The 18,197-nt window shown below is 42.0% G+C and overlaps 2 long non-coding RNA genes across 4 annotated transcripts in view; both read right to left on the bottom strand.

Moving 5' to 3' along the window:
* Positions 1-221: 221 nt before the first annotated feature.
* Positions 222-1,206, bottom strand: LOC26533117 (uncharacterized). 3 transcript variants are annotated; one of them, XR_004470503.1, is made up of 3 exons: positions 618-1,206; positions 384-550; positions 222-308 (listed from the first exon to the last, which is right to left on the bottom strand). It is a non-coding gene; the product is annotated as an uncharacterized lncRNA (long non-coding RNA). The 3 variants fall into 3 exon arrangements; XR_001453071.2 differs by having other exon boundaries at positions 671-1,205; XR_004470502.1 differs by having other exon boundaries at positions 384-1,205.
* Positions 1,207-1,642: 436 nt separating this feature from the next.
* The window catches only part of LOC26533610 (uncharacterized), a 34,236-nt gene continuing 17,681 nt past the window's right edge, over positions 1,643-18,197 (bottom strand). The window contains exon 4 of the long non-coding RNA XR_001453067.2: positions 1,643-1,936. This is a non-coding gene — a long non-coding RNA (uncharacterized lncRNA). The remainder of the gene's footprint in view (positions 1,937-18,197) is intronic.

The raw sequence follows: 18,197 nt of genomic DNA, 5'->3' as shown, positions 1-18,197 counted from the left end.
TGGTTCCCGCTCGATTACACTTCGATTACCCGTAGCTAGTTGCTCAGGAGGTAGTTCCGAACTAGTTACCAGTAGAAAGCCAGCAACTAGTTCCCCACTCGACTACCCTTCGATTACCTGTAGCTAGCTCTGACCTAGTTACCAGTAACTAGTTCCGAACTGACTACTGGTAGTAGTCAATCTGGCAGTCTGGAATAATAAAAAAATAAAAACACAATGTCTTTCATTATAACGAATAATTTTTAATTATATGATGCTTAGCCTACTCCTGGTTTTTGGCACTGGAGAATTGATTTCATTGCTGTTATCTGTAAGTGAAACATTAAAATATAAAGATAAGACAGAGAAAAAATTCATAAAATTTAGAGTTTAGATATACTTACATAAATGTCCCTATTTAATTTTATTTTTTCTTCCAGTTCTATAAGTTCTTCCTCACGTTTTATAGGGAACTGTCCCCGAATGGGATTCAATTCCCCCTTCTCCTTTACCAGCTGCTTTATTAAAACAGTTTGATCCGCTAAAATTTGGACCACTGCATTCAATTGATCTAAAAACAATGTTGTTAATTAATTTGATTATACAAATATTTTTCTGTTAATCTTTATTAGTCTTACCACGAATAACTGCATTCTCCTGTTTTAGAGTTTCTAAAAGTATTTGCACGTACCTGTTTATATTAATTTGATTTATTTATTAAATCTTTTCCACTTTTTTAATAAATGTTCACACAAAAGACTCTTCCAGCGATTAGATCTTGTACAGATGTGAACAAAATCAACGCATAAAGCAAACGAGGAAAACAAATGCATTTTGTTTGTGTAAATTCTTGTCTCTTTCATTCCACGATCGCAACTACAGTAAAATATCACGATTAACTTACCATTTCGGTGCTCATTGCATGTCGTGGCTCGGTAAAAACTAGCTGAGTGGGCACTGTAACTTCACGGAATTGCGGTTATTTGCCGCCTTCAAAAACAAACCGAAGGCGGCTTCGTTTTTCGGTTCTTTTTCGACTGGTCCGCGTTCGCTTCCCGCGTAACTAGTTGCAGAACTAGTACATTGTAGTCGACGAAGACCTGGTCTGCGTTCGCTTCCCGCGTAACTAGTTGCGTAGCTAGTTGCGCGGTAAACAGCGCAGAACTAGTTCGGAGGGGTCAATTGACCCCTTTGGTTCTACAGGGTAGGTATTGAACACGACGGACGCACACACGCAACAAAAATTTGTTTCAACATCGCTGGTAGCGTTCGCAGAATTTGTAGCTATCAAAAAAAGTGCGATACGCTGTCGAATAAAAGCTGTTAAAAAATAAATAAAATTGGTGTCATTTTGCCGGTACTTACATAACCGCATGGGTGTAATTGGCGATTGGTATAATCAGCTTTCTGACGGCAACCTCACTTTTGAGGCAGTTTTATTGTCGTCATCAATTGGGAAAAATTGTTTATTGCACGATCAACTAAACTCCGCTCTTCCGAATCAACTGAAAATCGATAATTACGCAGATCGATTCATTGCACTATGGCCAAAAATGGCATACCGATTACCTAAGAGAAAACTGGTTACAAAAGAATTGTATGGTCTGTATTGGCTTGATTGAATCAGCTGATTGAATGCAAATACGAGTTACCATGCGAAAATCAAATTGAAAATATGGAAAATACTCGCACCAGTATGCCAAATAAATGTTCTGTGTTAGTATTTTCTGATTCAGTATGTTTTGTTGTTTCTCTCCAATTGTTTTAAGTGTGCTTTCACATCTAAACTTAACATTTTGTGGATCCGCTTGGACTTCCAAATAACACCGGTGTGTTATGGCCTTAAACAAAGAACCCCATTATATTGACATGTAATCCTTAAATAAGCAACACGGATGCGACATCTATCCCATTACTCAGAAGTCACAGAATCATTGAAATGCACATCTAAAGAATCCTGCAAGATATCAAATTTAAATTAAAAATAACATTAAAAAAAAAACAGAAATATACTTGGATTTTAATAATATTTAATTTATTTAATAGTGCCTTGCCACAATTTCTCAAAATTAAATTCAATCTATGCTATTCTACAAAAAAAAATTTAATTGTTGTGTTAAATTGATATGTATATTGAACGAAGCCAAAATTTTATATAATTTAAGTGTTGCAGCCTCTCTTCAAATGCAATTACACTTTAACTTTAGATTTGCAAGATTTGCTCGCTCTTACACACACACACACACACACACACATGCACAGAAATGCCTTTGTTGAATTACATACACAAATGTGCATATTCGAGTGTCTGTGTCTGTGTCTGTCCCCTCCTAACGCTTTTAGCTCTTTTGCAAGAGCTGGATCTTTGTTGAAGCGTAAGAGTAAGCAAGTTTCTCCACTGCTGGTCACTACTTAAAATATGAGCACCCATTTCCACTGGTCAAGCAATTGAGAATGCTTTGAAACAGCAACAACAGCGACAGCGACAGCGACATCGGCAGAGTCAAAACAGACAAAATTTGTCGAAATCCTGTGAACAAGCAAAGGACAAAGTGCTAGGACATTGCCGGCCAGAAAGGATTACGTCAAGCATATGTATTCTATGGTTGGGTGAGCCCCCCTGCCACGCTCTTTATCTCTGTTTTCCGGAAATCTTATACGTTTGACTCTTTTGCGCAGATTTCAATTTTCCGATACGATTCCGTCTCCTTTGGCAATTGTCCTTTGGTTAAAGGGATTGGCCCTAAAGCCTCAACTTAAGGCCCTTCCTTCCACTCTCCGCCGTCCGCCGTCCGCCTTCCGCCTTCCGCTTTCCGGTCTCCGCTCTTAATCCCATCTTCAGACTCTTCTAATATGACATTTGAAGTGATTTTTATATGAATTCCGGCATCGATATTTTTTACGACCAATGCCCGAATGTCCTGTGCCCGAATCCTGTTTGCAAAACTCATGCCATTTCATCCAGTGAGACAAAGGACACCCACACATGGACACACACATACATACACCCACAGACAGACACACACACCAGAAAAACACCCTTGAAATTTCTAATCTCTTAATGGATGACAATCTGCGTTTTAAATGGTTTTGCACAAGCCCCTCCTGGCCCCCCACACTCTGGACACACACACACACAAAGACACAGACACACATACACGAAGTCCAATAAAAAAGGAAAATAAAACTAATTCCATCAAGCGTCGCGTCCTGCCATTGTTTGCCTAATGAAAGAACGCTGTTTGGGCAAGTTTTTAAAGGATTTTTTTTGCGAGCTTCCTTTTTGCTTTCCTCTCTGGCCGATTCTTTTGTTTGATTTTTGGCATTTCTGGGCTTGCGAGTGGGAGAAAATGATTTGGAAAATTGACATAACATGTCAGGGCTAATCACACGCCCGACTGATTGAATGGCTGGCTGGATGAGTTGGCTGCGCTGACTGAGGCACTGAGGGACTGAGGCACTGAGGGACTGACTAACTGACAGACAAGTCGCTAACAAAGGCGGCAATCATAAATCATGTGTCTATAAACAGTTAATAAATCTTATTCGGCTGCCGCCTCAAATATTTATGATGATGCCTCAAAAATTTGGCTGCGACTAATCAAATTATATAACTAAAATCTAAGAAGCAGACACTAAATGTGGAGCAAGCCGAGGCAGGAAAGCTATTCGCGATTGGGAAACGGCCGGGGGCTGGCTGAAATGGCTGGAATTGGGGATAAATATACTCGTAGAAGCATCGTGCCATTCATGTTACGTTAGATATTCGGTGTGGTAAGTGGTAAGCGCGGTGCGGTGCGGGTAGTCTCAGACATGCTGGCGACGCAAACATGTCATCGATGTCGAGGATGGAGGATGACATGAGAGGGGGGATTCTTTGGCAGAGAGCAGGCTAGCAGGCGAGCAGCACAAAAAGCCCCCACGTAAGCACTCATCTCCACAGGCAAACGTGCAGTGGAGAGTCAGCCAGGCGGCAATCGAAAAGACGATAATTTTATCCTTTTATCCTGCAACGATATCCTCCATACTGAACTATTAAACTGTAAACCATTCATATTAGTCGCTAGGCCCTGGTATCTATCGATATCAAGAACAAATACGAGAATACCCGTATGAAGCAATGAGGATTTTTATTATTAACTTGGAATAGTGCAAGCTTCTCGATATGTCCGTCTGCAGTCAGTTTTAATGTGGCTAATGTGACATCACATCACAAGAATTTGAGTGCTGCAAGCTCTAAAATGCACAGACACGGACGGAACAGACAGAAGAACAGATGCATGTGGCACATCCTCGCCCTCATACACCCAGAATCAATGAGCCGTGCCACTTTTACACGATTGTAATGCCATCCTGTGTGTTGAGCGATTGCGAGCGCCATTTGAATATTTTACAAAGCAAAGTCCCGGAACCTGAGACCGAGCACCGGCCCCCACCAGACCCACACCGGACCCACACCAGGCCAAAAGTAAATCAAATCTCCAGCTAGTCTGGCTTTATTTGCCATCGCTATCCGTCTCTGTTTTGGTCGCTTTTTAATTATAGCTTTTAAATACTGAATACCATCTAACGTGTATTTTATTTGTTTCACAGCTACGGGCTCTACCCTCATCAGACAATGTGCCGGATAAACGCGCCATGTTGTGGTGGAGGTTGAAGGTGCCATCCCTCGCCCCAATCCCCTGCCAACTTCCGTTTCTTCCCTTTGTCTATCTTCCAGGGAGATCTCTCCTTCTCCCTCTTCCTTTTCCTCTTCCTCTGGTTATGTCTATGTGGAAAGCGATGAAATTACTCGGGCGCTTTTAATTTGATATGCAAATACAGCAAAAAACGAAAGCAAAGTCGACGCAAAAGGTTCTGATGATGGAAATGTGAAAAGTGAAATGCAGATGCGACATCCCACAACCCACCATTACCCCCATAACCCCCATAACCCCCATTACCCCCATTTGGGGGGATATGCTGTGAAACACGTTTGTCTATTTGCAGTTCAAAGTCTCAAATGAAGTGCGGCGCGAGGATATCAAACGTGTACAGCGGCGGATGCGGAGTGAACAGGACTTACGGCTACCATCTATAGTTCCCCCCTGACGCTTTTGGGGGATTTGTGAAGGCAGCAGCAGCATAGTGGAACTGGCGACTACTGCGTCAAGGATTATGCAGTCGAGCACTTTGTTTTTATACCCGATACTCTAAATGAGTATAGGGGTATATTAGATTTGTGGTGAAAATGGATGTGTGTAACGTCCAGAAGGAAGCGTTTCCGACCCCATAAAGTATATATATTCTTGATCAGCATCAGTAGCCGAGTCGATTGAGCCATGTCTGTCTGTCCGTCCCTATGAGCGCCTAGTGCTCAAAGACTATAACAGCTAGAGCAACGACATTTTATATCCGGACTTCTGTGATATGTCACTGTTACAAGTAAATTCCATCCACAATTTCAATGATACGAGAAAACAGAAAACGCAGAATCGTTAAAGATGACTTTAACTTCTGGAGTGCAAAATCTGAACCAGATCGTACAATTATTACAGCCAGAATCAAGAAAACAATTTCATTCTCTCTAGCTCTGTCTCTCTCTAACACACAGGTTTCATGGTCGACTTGAAATTGAAAAATGTGAGTTCCTAGATCTCAGAGACTATAAAAGCTAGAGCAACCAAATTTTGAATATTGAAGATACGAGAAAACTAATCATAGAGAATGACCATAACTATCCGGTTGCTGAATCTGGATCGATCAGATCATTTTTATAGCCAAAAGAAACAAATCAATCTGCAGTGGCTACGCAGCACCCGGGGACACGCTCAGACTGATTTTCTGTCTCTCTCGCACGCACTCTTTGTCGTGTCGTACAATGTTAGCGCCATCTGGTGGAGGAGATCCATACTGACTAAGTATCGGGTATAAATGTAGAGTTGCGGTCGCTGCAGCAACTCACAACGTTCCCCCTCATTTTTTTTAAGTTCGGCTAAGTTCTACGGATAGTTTCGGATAGAATGAATCAAAGGGTTGCCAAGGGGGAACAGAGGAGGGCTGACATGTGTTCTAGGGACAGGAGGATACCACTCTGTTGAGCGTCGTTTTCTTTCATTTATAATCATTTGTCAGGTAAGAGCTTAAACATACATATGTATTTTATATTAAATATGCATTTTATTCCTCAAATCATCCCACGAATATATGAAATGAAAATCAACACATTTCTCCCCCAAGTGCATTCCATTCCAAACTGCGACTTTTTTTATGTGATTCCTTTGACCCGGAGCAGCCAATCTATGGTGCCAAGTACCCCCCTAAAGTGACCATTCACCCCCAGAACCCACATAGAATATCAAACAAGTATCAAATTTCCGTTTTTTTTTTGGGGTAATGTGGCAGTGAGTGCCTGGCACACATACTCGCTCATACATATCTGAAGCAGGCAGCCAATTAATCGGCACACGCTCTAGGACTAATCGCTTTATGAATAATGCTGCTCTTCCTCTAAACCTGTCACCATCCCCATACCCATCCCCCTCCCCCGCCCCGTCCAATGCCCGCCCCAGCCAAGTGAACACGTTCCACGTCATAACTGCCCCGTCATTGCATCCATCGCTCTCCCTCAATCGCTGTGCACTCAATCACATGCCGGAAATCAAGCGAAGCGGATGTCCGCTGGTCTGCCGATTGCTACATGGGCTTCAAAAGGCACTGATGGTGCGGTTGTGTTTCAGACTTGCTGCAGTTAGCCGCAATCTGAAATCGAAAGCCCACTGGTAAAATTTTACTCCCAGAAATTGTTTAATGGCTGACAAGTATCAGGAAACTTATTCAAATCAATCAGTAAATTGAATCGCTAGCTTACACACCTACATACAAATATTACCTACATACTCGTATATGTATACAATGTGCCATTTTTGTGCGAGGATTTCCTGGCTTTGTCACAAATTCAGCCTAGCATTGAGTTTTTGCTCTATCTTTTAATGACCCGACTTCCCAGACAGAACTGCTACTAAGCTCGGCGCCAGTCCCCTCATAAAACTCGAAGCCGTAACGTAGAATGGAACTAAAAAAAACCAAAGTTCTTCTCATTATTTAACGATATATGTATATATATTTCCGTTTTTCCTGTAATCGATTTTTTCCTTCTTTCTCTAACAGCCCTTGACAGATCCACATCACTATTACGACAACATCTATGTATCTATGAATATATGTATGAGAATTGTAGTTACCCTTGAACCTTGAAGAGGGTATTGGTCTTATAAACGTCAAATGTTTGTTGTGCACAGGAGCGGTGACGTGTACCTGTGATTACAGGAAAACTATCTCGCAATGGATCAGTATACCCGACACTCAAAGAGTATTGGTGTTTATTCGATTTGTAATGTAACAGCCAGCAGGAAATGTTTCCTACCCCAAAAGTATATTAGCATCAATAGCCGGTTGGGCAGACCTCAGTCTGCCCGTCTTTCAATCCGTCCGTCCCGGTTGACGCCTAGCTCTCAGACACCTGTCATATTGCAATGAAACAACTGTATTTGAAAATTTGACTGTGCCCCGCTGTGTCATCCACAATTTTAATTATACAAAAAAAAAACAGAATCATAGGAAATCACCATATTCACCATATTACAGAATTTGGAATAGATCGGATCAGTATTATAGCCTGAATGAATAAGACCATTGAGGGCCAATGACTCCCTGCCACGTGCTCTCTCTTTCTCTCTCATTCTCACACTCTTCCTCGTGCAGTGTGCACTTTCAGAGGAGTGGGTGAGATATATCAACTAATGGCAGCTCGTTGGTGGAAAGAGAGAGAGAGAGGAAAGAGATAATCAACAGACAGTGCGGTATGGAAACTGCAAGAACAAGATATTATATTAAAACATATTTCCACTATTTCCGTTGTGTCTTATCTTTTGACAAGTACAAGATAAATTGATAGAGATTCGCGGTCTACTTTACCCTTGTCCTACCCCCTCTTCAGCCCATGTATGACTGGTCATGAATGACTGGTATTCTTTGAAGATTTTATATGGACTGTCTAACATTGGTATTCAAAAGAAGTTGAACATAAACCATAAACAATGTCAAAGCAAAAGTGTATTTTCATGAAACATTGAAAGCATGTTGTTTAAGATTTTTCAACGAAAATAAAAATAGTTACATTACAGGTTTTTTTCTTTACTCTTTTTATACGATTATTACTTATTACGTAGTATTTCAGGATATTGAATATACCTTTTCAATCATATAATAAAACTGTAATGGTTGACATATTTGAATGAAATATTTGATCTCCTAATTCCCGAGCATGAACTCGATATCTCATCTGCCCCGAATACAATTATACGATTTTTGGAACCACCTTAAGCTTCTTCCCCGCCAGCACCCATAATTCTATCCAGTGCCCCTCCTCCAATCATCCGGCTCACAGCCATTTCTGACCCCTTTCTACAAGTTTGCACTTTAAGGCATTGGAAAAAACTAAAAGCAATAAAAAAGAATGGTCTTATGGGGTCTTACTTTGCGTGTGTGTGCGTGTGTGTGTCTTTTAGGACGGTACCTCTGGGTGGGCTAGGGTCATACTCGTATAAGGGTTGACACTTGGACGTGGTTGGAGTCTCTCTTCTTTCCTCCTTTTATTGTTTATACGTTTTCGATAGCCCAGACGGAAATTGCTAAGCCCCTCGATATCTCATCTGCCCCAATTGTATTCTTGTCCCTTCCGCTCCTGCTTACCACTGTCTGCTCATATTGTGTTTCCTGAAAAGACATACAGCAAAAAACGAATTAAACGAAGTAGAAGGTCTTGCTGCGGAGGGCAAGGAGCTTCTGGCACAAAACTATATCAGTATCAGTGAATATCGATCGTTTCATTGAAAATATTTATCTCAAACTACATATTCTTGAGCATCATCAGCAGCCGAGGCAACTGTTCATCAAATATGTCGGACTTGTACGGACTTTGTCCGTTTTTGCAAGCTTTCGATTCTATTTGAAGTCCTTCCTCTTGCGATTATTCAACCGAATAACACCACAGTGCTCGCTCCTTTCCATTCCAACCCCAAACACGAAAATGTTTGCCATAACGCTAATTACGCATTTTTCAACCATTTCGAAACTTCACACACGGCCATCGAGGGAGAGTCCGATGGACTGGTAGACACGGAGCGCAGACGTATGACTCACCGCAGTCGCCCGCCCCCACTCAGACCTCCACTAACTCGCATTTCGCTGCACCAAAATTTCCCAGTCTGAAAAAATGCAGACCGAGAAGAGAAGTAGAAGCCAAACCGGAGGAAAACTCTTTACCGAAACCATGCGACACTCGACAGGGAACAGGGAACGATGATGACGACGACGACGACGACGATGGGGACGATGGGGACGAGGATGGAGATGGAGATAGCGATGGTGATGGCGACTTTGTAACATGAAAATCGCCACGGCAACGGCGACAAACGGCAACATCACGTGCCCTAGATGGGGCAGAGGGCCACCCAATACACCGTGCACCCGATTCACCCCTGCCCCACGGCTTACCTGACTTTATAGCCTGCGCAACAAATTTCCAGGAAGCTGAGACGTTACAGCGCAGGGTTGGAGAAGCAGCAAAGGCCAAAAAGCAGCACAGAAGAACTAAAATTAATTAAAAAGTGTAACATTCCTTCTGGACGTGATTCACTTTTTTTATATTTAATATAAATTAACCTTAGATTAAAATCTTTTAGGATTTGTATTCAAATTTAAAAAAACGTAGAGACAGAATATATTTAATGGTGCTACCAAGTACTGCCAACCATTAAATATTGTAACTACTTTATTTAATCTGTACGAGTACCAAAACGTATAAAAATCGAATTTAGTGGTAATAAATGTACATGCCCAAGGGAATTAAATTGAATATTGATGATCTTCCTTGGTCTCTGGGCAGAAAATTCAAATTCAAATAAGCCTTGTCATCCCTGGTTAGATGTTTTGTTGGATAGTGTGTCTAGCTCGTGGAGTTCAGGCTCCAGCTCCTGCTCCTGCTCCAGCTGGAGCTGGAGCTCGAGCCACCGTTTGCCATTTCCAAACGAATGCGAAATCAAATTCCAGTCGAGGCGGCGTGGCACAAAAACACGCAACGCATCCCGACACGTTCCCCTGCCACTAGACTCATACAACCGCATTTTTCCCTCTACCAGCAGCAGAACCTCCTTCCTATCCGGTTTGAAGTATTTTAAAGATTTAAAAATGTCTTGCACACAGAAGCTGGGGGCCCAAGATGGGTTGTGGGGACGGCAGGCCACTTTGTGGCACATTGGTGTTACTTTACCAGTTAGTTTTTTTGCTTAGACCCCTCTCCATGCCCCCCAGACACGCTTCGGAGCGGCGTCTGCACAGCTGAATGTAGTGTAATTGAAAAATTCTACCAAAGTCAAGTCCAAAGTGAGAGTGACAGGCCGAACGAGAATCGAGAATCGGGAGGAGCAGCAGGAGCAGCAGCAGGAAGGGAAGTCGAAGTCTCCTCCAAAAGTTACGCTGCAGAAAATTCGCAAATAGGTACATATACTACACAAAAGAAAGTAAGGGGGCTACCAATGTAACCCGAGCTGCAGCGTTGGAAGCAAACAATTTCTATTTCATGGCACATTATTTTGTGGCTTTTGTTTCGACTTTGAGTTCGAGTGGAGGAAGTTGGCAAAAGCGGAAACGAATACGCATAAGAATGGGGCTCGCTCTAACTGACTGTCTGTCTGTGTGTGTGTGTGTGTCACTGTGTGTGTTTGTTAACTCAATACTTTATGAATATGTACCACCCATACCCATACCCATAGAATCCTTCACATCCTACACAGAATCCTATGCAAGTCTCTTCACTGGAAAACCTTGAATGTCTTTGCTCAACTGTTTTATCATTGTCTCCATTGATTGATTGTAGGTCATGTGTACATTGTGTTGCAGGGTTCTATGAAACTTTCAGTAGCTTTAAATTTTCCAAAGCCCAATTCCCAACCAAAATCCAACTTGCCCCAGCCCCTTGAGCAATCATTTCATTAAAGCAACACAATGAACGCCTTTTGTAAAGCGTTGCCATTGCCGCAAACCAAAAACTGAAACTGCAAATGAAAGGGGGGTGGAAAGGAGCATGTAGCAGAGCAGCGGAGTGGCAGAGGAGATACAGCAGAAGATAGAAGAGGCAACTCTCTCACCTGCCCAAAGGATCAGACCCCAGCTTGGCTGCTTTCAGCACACTGAAGCCTCAAGGCCTTGAAGTACGCCAATGCTGACGGCGTGATGTGCGTGCGCTTTCTTTATTATGTTTGAAGGGGCTTCGGCTTCGGCCTCAGCGTCGGCGTCGGCGTCGGCTTTCCCGTCAATGCACCCACCACCCGTCCAGCACCGCCTCCCCCTTTAACCACGCACCCATCATGTGCAGTTCTCCGTGTGGCACTCTTGCCAGGGCTAATATACCTAAGGACTGTGCGACAAGCCAGCGATGACTGCAATGCGGCCCAACTTTGTCTACGTAAATCCCTTTTGTCGCATTAACTGCTAACTTTTTCCTGCTTTTTTCTCCCAGTTCCCCAGCTCTGCCTCCCAGTTCGCGACCAACTTTGTTTGCAACTCAAAAAGGACAAGAGCTCTCAGGTAGGGTTTTCCAACTGTATTCCATCCATGAGAGATATCCCTGACACTCTGCTGCGATGAGATGAGTTAAGATTTCCGCGTGCTTTCAAACATGCATTTTGTCAAATCAAAAATTTTATGGTCTTATCACATTGTTGCCCAGACCCGGGACCCGGACCAAGCCGAACAGGAATATTACTGTCTCGAGTGAAGCTTTTATGCTATTAACGGGAGGAAGGACAGGAGGACAAGGAGGATGTACACGGCATGGAGTGGTTTTTGTTGGAGAACAAAGGAAAGCATGGAAGACCTTCTTAAGATATCACACAATTGGTAAGCGAATGAGGAACATGATAGAACGGATCTTTAAAGAGCCAAAAGTTATATCCCATGGCTGTGATGTAGTCCATTGGATCTATATCTCAATCCGATCCTTTCTACGTATAGTTCCACAATAAAAACCATCGATTATAGGGCCGTAGAACTCTTTGAAATTGAGGAATACCTTGTCCCTATAAGGAAACATAACGATTTCTTGGCGCTTTTGTCCTCCCCGAAGGAAACCAATTAGGAGAAAACCCCCTCCCCAGTTTATGGTCACATCCATGACAACGTTGGCTCCAAGACTCCCTTTCTCCCTTTAATGGCAACTAATTGCCAACGCAATTTGCTTTTTATAACTAAATTCGCAATTCGGCTTCATTTTCCTCTTAGCTCTCTTTTCCTCCTCTCCATCTCCATCACCGACGGGTGGGTCGAAAATGGTAGAGCAATTGAGCGAGAAGCCGTAAAGCTACCAGAATCCTGCTACCAAAAGTTACGACAGAGCTCTGAAATGGCCTGGAGAACGCTCCTCTGTATTATTATCTGTGCTTATCTGTTAGCATTTATCAAAAATCGTCGCTGGCCGTTGTTGTTAATTGCATGCGACAATAGTGCGGAAAATGAATTTGTTTAAGAGATAATTGTGTTCTCGTAGTCGTAGTTGCTTGTTTTCAGTTTGAGAAGTGCTCGCCCTGCTCGCAAGGCGTTTAATTTTGTGCAAATAGACAGAAAAACATGCTTTCCCAGTCCCAGGCAGGATGGGTATGGATCCAGCTCCGGCCGTGCTCCGGCCCTGCTCCGGCTCTGCTCCATGCTGTCTGTCTAAACAAATGTCGTGAACCCGTCGTGTAGCTCATATTGCAGAAAAAGGGGCGCATAAATTTGTGCGAAATCTATTAGCAAAGAGCAACCCTTCTCAGCGCTGTCCAGGACCCGGGCGGGTCTGGGATCCCAGACAGCGGATGATGTTTGTCGGCCTTTTTTGCAGTGAGGGGTAGATGGATTTCATTTCGTTTTGTTTCATTTCCATTTGTAAGTGAAACTTAAATTAACTTTTCATATTTGGCATTCTGTATGAATTTAAATGGGCTATAAGGAAACCCCGCCAAAGGAACTACAAGTATCCTCTGGCATCCATCTGGGGAGCATGGGGTGGGCGGATAGATGCAAGATTACGGAGCTCCTTCTTGTAAGCTTTTAAGTTGTTAATGAAGTTTGATAGAAGAGTGTTTGAAATTTTGCGGACATTGCAGAGCAATTACTCTTGGCCAAAGGAAAAACAAAGGTAGACTTAAGCTCTGGAATATTCATACCAAGGAATTGGTAAATCCCTTTAAATGGATTACATTTTGCTGATTTCATAATAACTAATACAAATTTGTTAACGTTTTTATACGCAATGAATCTTCGTTTTGTAGTAATAAAAAAACAATAGGATTCTATATTCATCAATAATTTCAAATATGTTCATAACAAACCACAAACAAACCATGAAATTTCCTTAAATGCTTTGTCCACATGTACATACATACATTTCTGATTATTAAGTACCAATTAAACAATAAATTTGAATTCCACTTTATTTTACTTAATTTCATTCCCCTGAATAATTGGTTGTTTATGTCAGTCGTGCCACATAAGCTGCCTAAATTCCTTCCAGTGTACACAAATAAAAACAAACTACAATTTCGTTGACCCCATTTGAGGGACTCTCAATTTATGATATGGCTTGGATAGCCAAATAAATATCTGATATATATATGTATCACCTTTCGCTGGGTACTCCATCTTTCCCTAACCCAGTCGCCACACCCCCCGATACACAGGCCATCTAGTTTCGTGCAAAAGGTCATGACAGCATATAGGAGCAATATATTTTGTCTGATAATTGAAAATAATCGGGCTGTGTATTTCATTTTGTTTTGGTGCCAAGGTTTGCCCCTTGAGTCTGTGAAATTGCGAAAAAGTTGGCAGTGATTTTCCAGCGCCTGATTGCCCCGGCCTATCTCGGAAGAGCCCAAGCCCGACTCCACCCCTCCCCTCCGACACACACAACACATCCAGAAAAAGTCTCCATCTCATCTCATCGTCACCGCCGACGCGACGCCAAACAACATTCCAATTGTTGGTATACACTCGTATCGTATAATGATGAACACAACACAGTGCCTCCCGCCAGCCAGTGTACGATAATAAAATTTTTTGTTGCTTTCAATGCTCCGGTCCTGGCCCCTGCTGTATATACCCGTGGAGGTGGAGATGGAGGTGGAGGTGGAGGGGGATGTTGTGGTAGGTTGGGGGTCACACAATGGGACACTCGTAAATAAATCGTGTCAGTGGGCAACAAAAATTCATTCGTTTCATATTTGGCTTTATTTTACAAAGTACTAGAATTCCGGTCGAGTCCATTCTCTGGGCTGCCATAACACCTCCACCTCCCAGGGATCGTTTGCTTTTCCATTTCTTTCCAGCGAAAATGTTAGCAAACCACATTTGCTGTTAGGAGTTAGTGAACAATAGCGACAGGAAGAGAAACTAAGAAAGGACCTCACATCACACAAGAAAGAGTTCACTGGAAAGAAACAGCGATTGGGCAGCCGTTTGTATACCCTACGATTTGATTCTGCTCTACAATAACTCATTGTTCATAATATAACGGTGTACAAATGTACACAAATATGATAGATATTCACTTTAATGTTGAAATTTTATTTAATCGGATACTTGGTACTTATTTCACAAGTATCAGCTGTGAAATTGATACATTCCTTACTATCGCGCCGTCTTAAACATCATCGGGGCTGAACCTATTGATAGTGGCTATGACAAACAGTTACGTCAAATTCGAATAATTCTTCGTAAAAATTCAAACAGTATTTTCATTTATTTTTGTTTTTTTATTACTTTTTTCCCGATTTAGTGCGGGTACCAATCAATACTTCAGCTATCGATATCAAAATAACCAGTTTGCGGTGGAAAGTGCAGAAACTGTATATTTCGAGTATTTCATTTTAGTAAAATTACATGGTTATATGATCCGAGTCTAGGCATCAGTACATTTCACACCATATAAACCAAATCAAGATACTGATATAAGCATCGCCTCCATCTACTCTTCCGATCATTTATTACCAAAATTACGTGTACTCGCATTCATAAGTAATTTCGGTATGTACCTTCCGAGAAAAAGAGTATTCCCAAAAGGGGGTTCCCCCATGTGTGTGGGGAGTGGAAGTCCAAACAGAACGGCGGCGTGCGGCGAGCTCTTGTTCGGAGTTGCCACAGTGGTAGAGCAACAAAAAGTTGTCTAATTAGAGAGGCAGCTCTGGAAAAGGCCGAGCAGGCCCCAGCCCCAAGTAAACTGCAGATGAAGAAGGTACAGTCAACACTTGCTCAAATATGGTGGCAAAAGTCCTATTTGTTGTGATGCTTCTTTGATTCCCGGCTATGCCCACTGTGCGCCATATATTTCGGTTGTGTCGGACTCGGAACGGGCTTTAGCTATATGCACATACATATATATTTTTTTACTCACATACATACATACATACATATGTATGTATATGTATGTGTCGGCTGGTGTGTGTTGCTTTTTTGATAAATGGTGTGCTCTTTTATCATGTGGCTCCTGAGCTTTGGTTCGCTTTTCGCGTTCGCCTCTTTTCATTGGAAAGATAAAATACGTTTTTCATTTCGCTACAGTTTCTCCACTCCACCCTGTTCTGTCTTGCCTGTTTTGTCCATTGCTAGCTGATTTTGGATTCCCTGGCCCAGGCAATGTTTCTCTGTCTCTCTCTCTCGATTTCCACTCATTTTCTGCAGCGAAGCGCAACTACTCGTAAAACAAAGAAGGAGAAAAAAGAAGAGAAAATAATATTTTCGGTATTTTGGTGTTCCTGTTGCTGCCGGTCCTGGTCCTGGTCCTGGTCCTGCACTTTCCCCATCCTAGCAGACAGACACAAATCCTACGTAGACATTGGACATGACAATCTTCTGCCTCAGTTCCGTCCGAGTCTGGGCCTCTGCCTTTGCCTCTGCCTCTGCCTCCGCCTCTGGCTTATGGTTTTGTTTTACTACTTAGTTAATCAGCTAATTTAAAGTTGTACGAGTATCGTGTGCAAGAGCAACTGAACGCTTTGCCCATGTGTGTATGTTTTATTTGTTTCCTTGGCTTGTTACTTATTCCACCCCAAACCGCGACCGTCGAACTCCACCCACCGCCCACCGCCACTTCGTTTTGTGGCTTGTCAAGGCTCACGCGGAATAAAGTTACAAATTGAATAATTTTCTTTTCTTCTTTTTTTTGGTCTGTTGCATTTCCCGGAAAATGTTCTCCAAATGGAATAAACTTATTTTCCTTGTTTTTTCTTCATGTTAAATTTTGATTGGTATTTCATACGTGAGTTCATACACATGCTCATATGTATGTACATATATACTTATAATTATGTCTCCGATTTCTTAAGCAAATATTCTTTGAAGCCACTGGAAAATGGACAAAATGTTTATTGTCTTATGTACGTTGAGAGTTTTGTTTCGGAGAAATGTTTCCTTATTTTACGCTTTTCCTAACTTGAATTTTGAGAAGTTATAAATATTATATATATCCATCAATACCTACATCTATAAAATTCAGTTCCAGCATGGTTATAGGCTATACGGTGATGCGGTGAAGCGGTGAAACAGCCCCAAACCATGATGTTTAACGGTGTTCTTTGTGTATTTTGTATTTAATTGTTTGTTGGGAGGACGTCGTACATATAGTTTACCATCACTTCTAAAGACATTAAACTGGGATTTTTCTATCCAAAAAATCATATTTAAAAAATTGGGACCTTTGCGAATATGCACTGTGGCGAATCGAAGGCGCCTTTTACGTTCATGATGGACAGCAATGGGCTTAGGTCCCCTGGTGAAGATTCATGGCATTATGAACGCCAAAATGTAGAGAGGCATTCTGTGTAACAATTTATCTGGAGAATATACCGATAATTTTACACTTGCCTGGATATTTCAGCAGGACAACGAACCGATACATGGCTGCAGGATAGTCAAGTCGTGGCACAACCAAGAGGGAATCAATGTTTTGCCATGGCCACCGCAGAGTGGGGAATTCTAAACCAAGTCGTTGCCCAAAAAACAACAGCAATTAAAAGGATTTGTGCCGAATTTTACAATGGAACCATTAACCATTTTTTTCCAGGCGGCTTAAGTATATGAGCACGAAATTTTGGAGATGGTTATATTTCATATTGGTAATTGGTTATTTTTGTATTATAACACTAATTTAGAACTAATTTGAGACCAAAAATTGGAGCTGTAAAATAAAAAGTTTTCTTGGGAACGGGAACACATCGACCGCGGAGACTGCGCTCTTACCGAAAAGATATAATCTTGCCCGACAAAGCCGTGATTCAGTTAGACATCGGAACATTGTAAATCAATCCACTGAAGAAGAACGACAAAAACACAAGAGATCAAGAAATCTCCGAGCCCAAAGTACGTATAAAGTATTCGTTCCGACTGATTTCTTTTATAGTGTGAAAAGAAAAATCAGTGATTGGATTATAGTCCTTGGACTTTATAATTAACTTACTCTCAAAGACATATTATTACCCCGTTCGTCCTATACAGTGACAGGTCTTGCTGTCAGACTTCCGGAAATCTCATCCATCTCAACATAATTATGAAAAATGTTTATTATTTTGTATTATTATTCACTGCCATTTGCTGTTTGAGGGAGGAAAGAAAGAAATAAAGGAAAAGGCCAAGAAAAAGAGGTGGCGAAAGAAAGAGCGAAAGAGCATTCCCACAGTCTAGAGTCTAGACAACTTGTTTATGGTTAAGTTGCGTGCAGATACCGGCCCGGAACGGCCCGGCCCCGTAGGACCAACTCTGCAGCTACCACGTCATTCAAGGACAATGCGCTTCGCCTGCCCTCCTGCACCCGTGCAACAAATTTATAACCACACCATTGGACTTTTTTGTATACACATTTTTATTAAAAACGGGAGAACTGCAGCGGGAGAACTATGTGGAAACAGTCAACCAAATGGCTAAAAGCTAAAAGGTAAAGTAAGCCACAAAGTAGAAAAGTAAAATTTCAACTTCTTCATCCCTTTCTAGGAAGTGGCACTGTGGAGTTAAGTGGCAAACTGAACCCGGCCAAGAGCGCGGAGAGCCAAGAACTTTTAGCTGGGCCGGGCCCGAAGACGCTATATTTTTTGCATACGTATTTGCGTTGCGAAATATTTTCATTTTATATCGCTGCTCCTCGACGGCTTGCC

Source organism: Drosophila pseudoobscura, chromosome X (assembly GCF_009870125.1).
Source record: "Drosophila pseudoobscura strain MV-25-SWS-2005 chromosome X, UCI_Dpse_MV25, whole genome shotgun sequence".
Taxonomy (NCBI): Eukaryota; Metazoa; Arthropoda; class Insecta; order Diptera; family Drosophilidae; genus Drosophila; species Drosophila pseudoobscura.
Note: the sequence above shows the minus strand (reverse complement) of the source record. Positions and strands in the feature narration are given on the sequence as shown.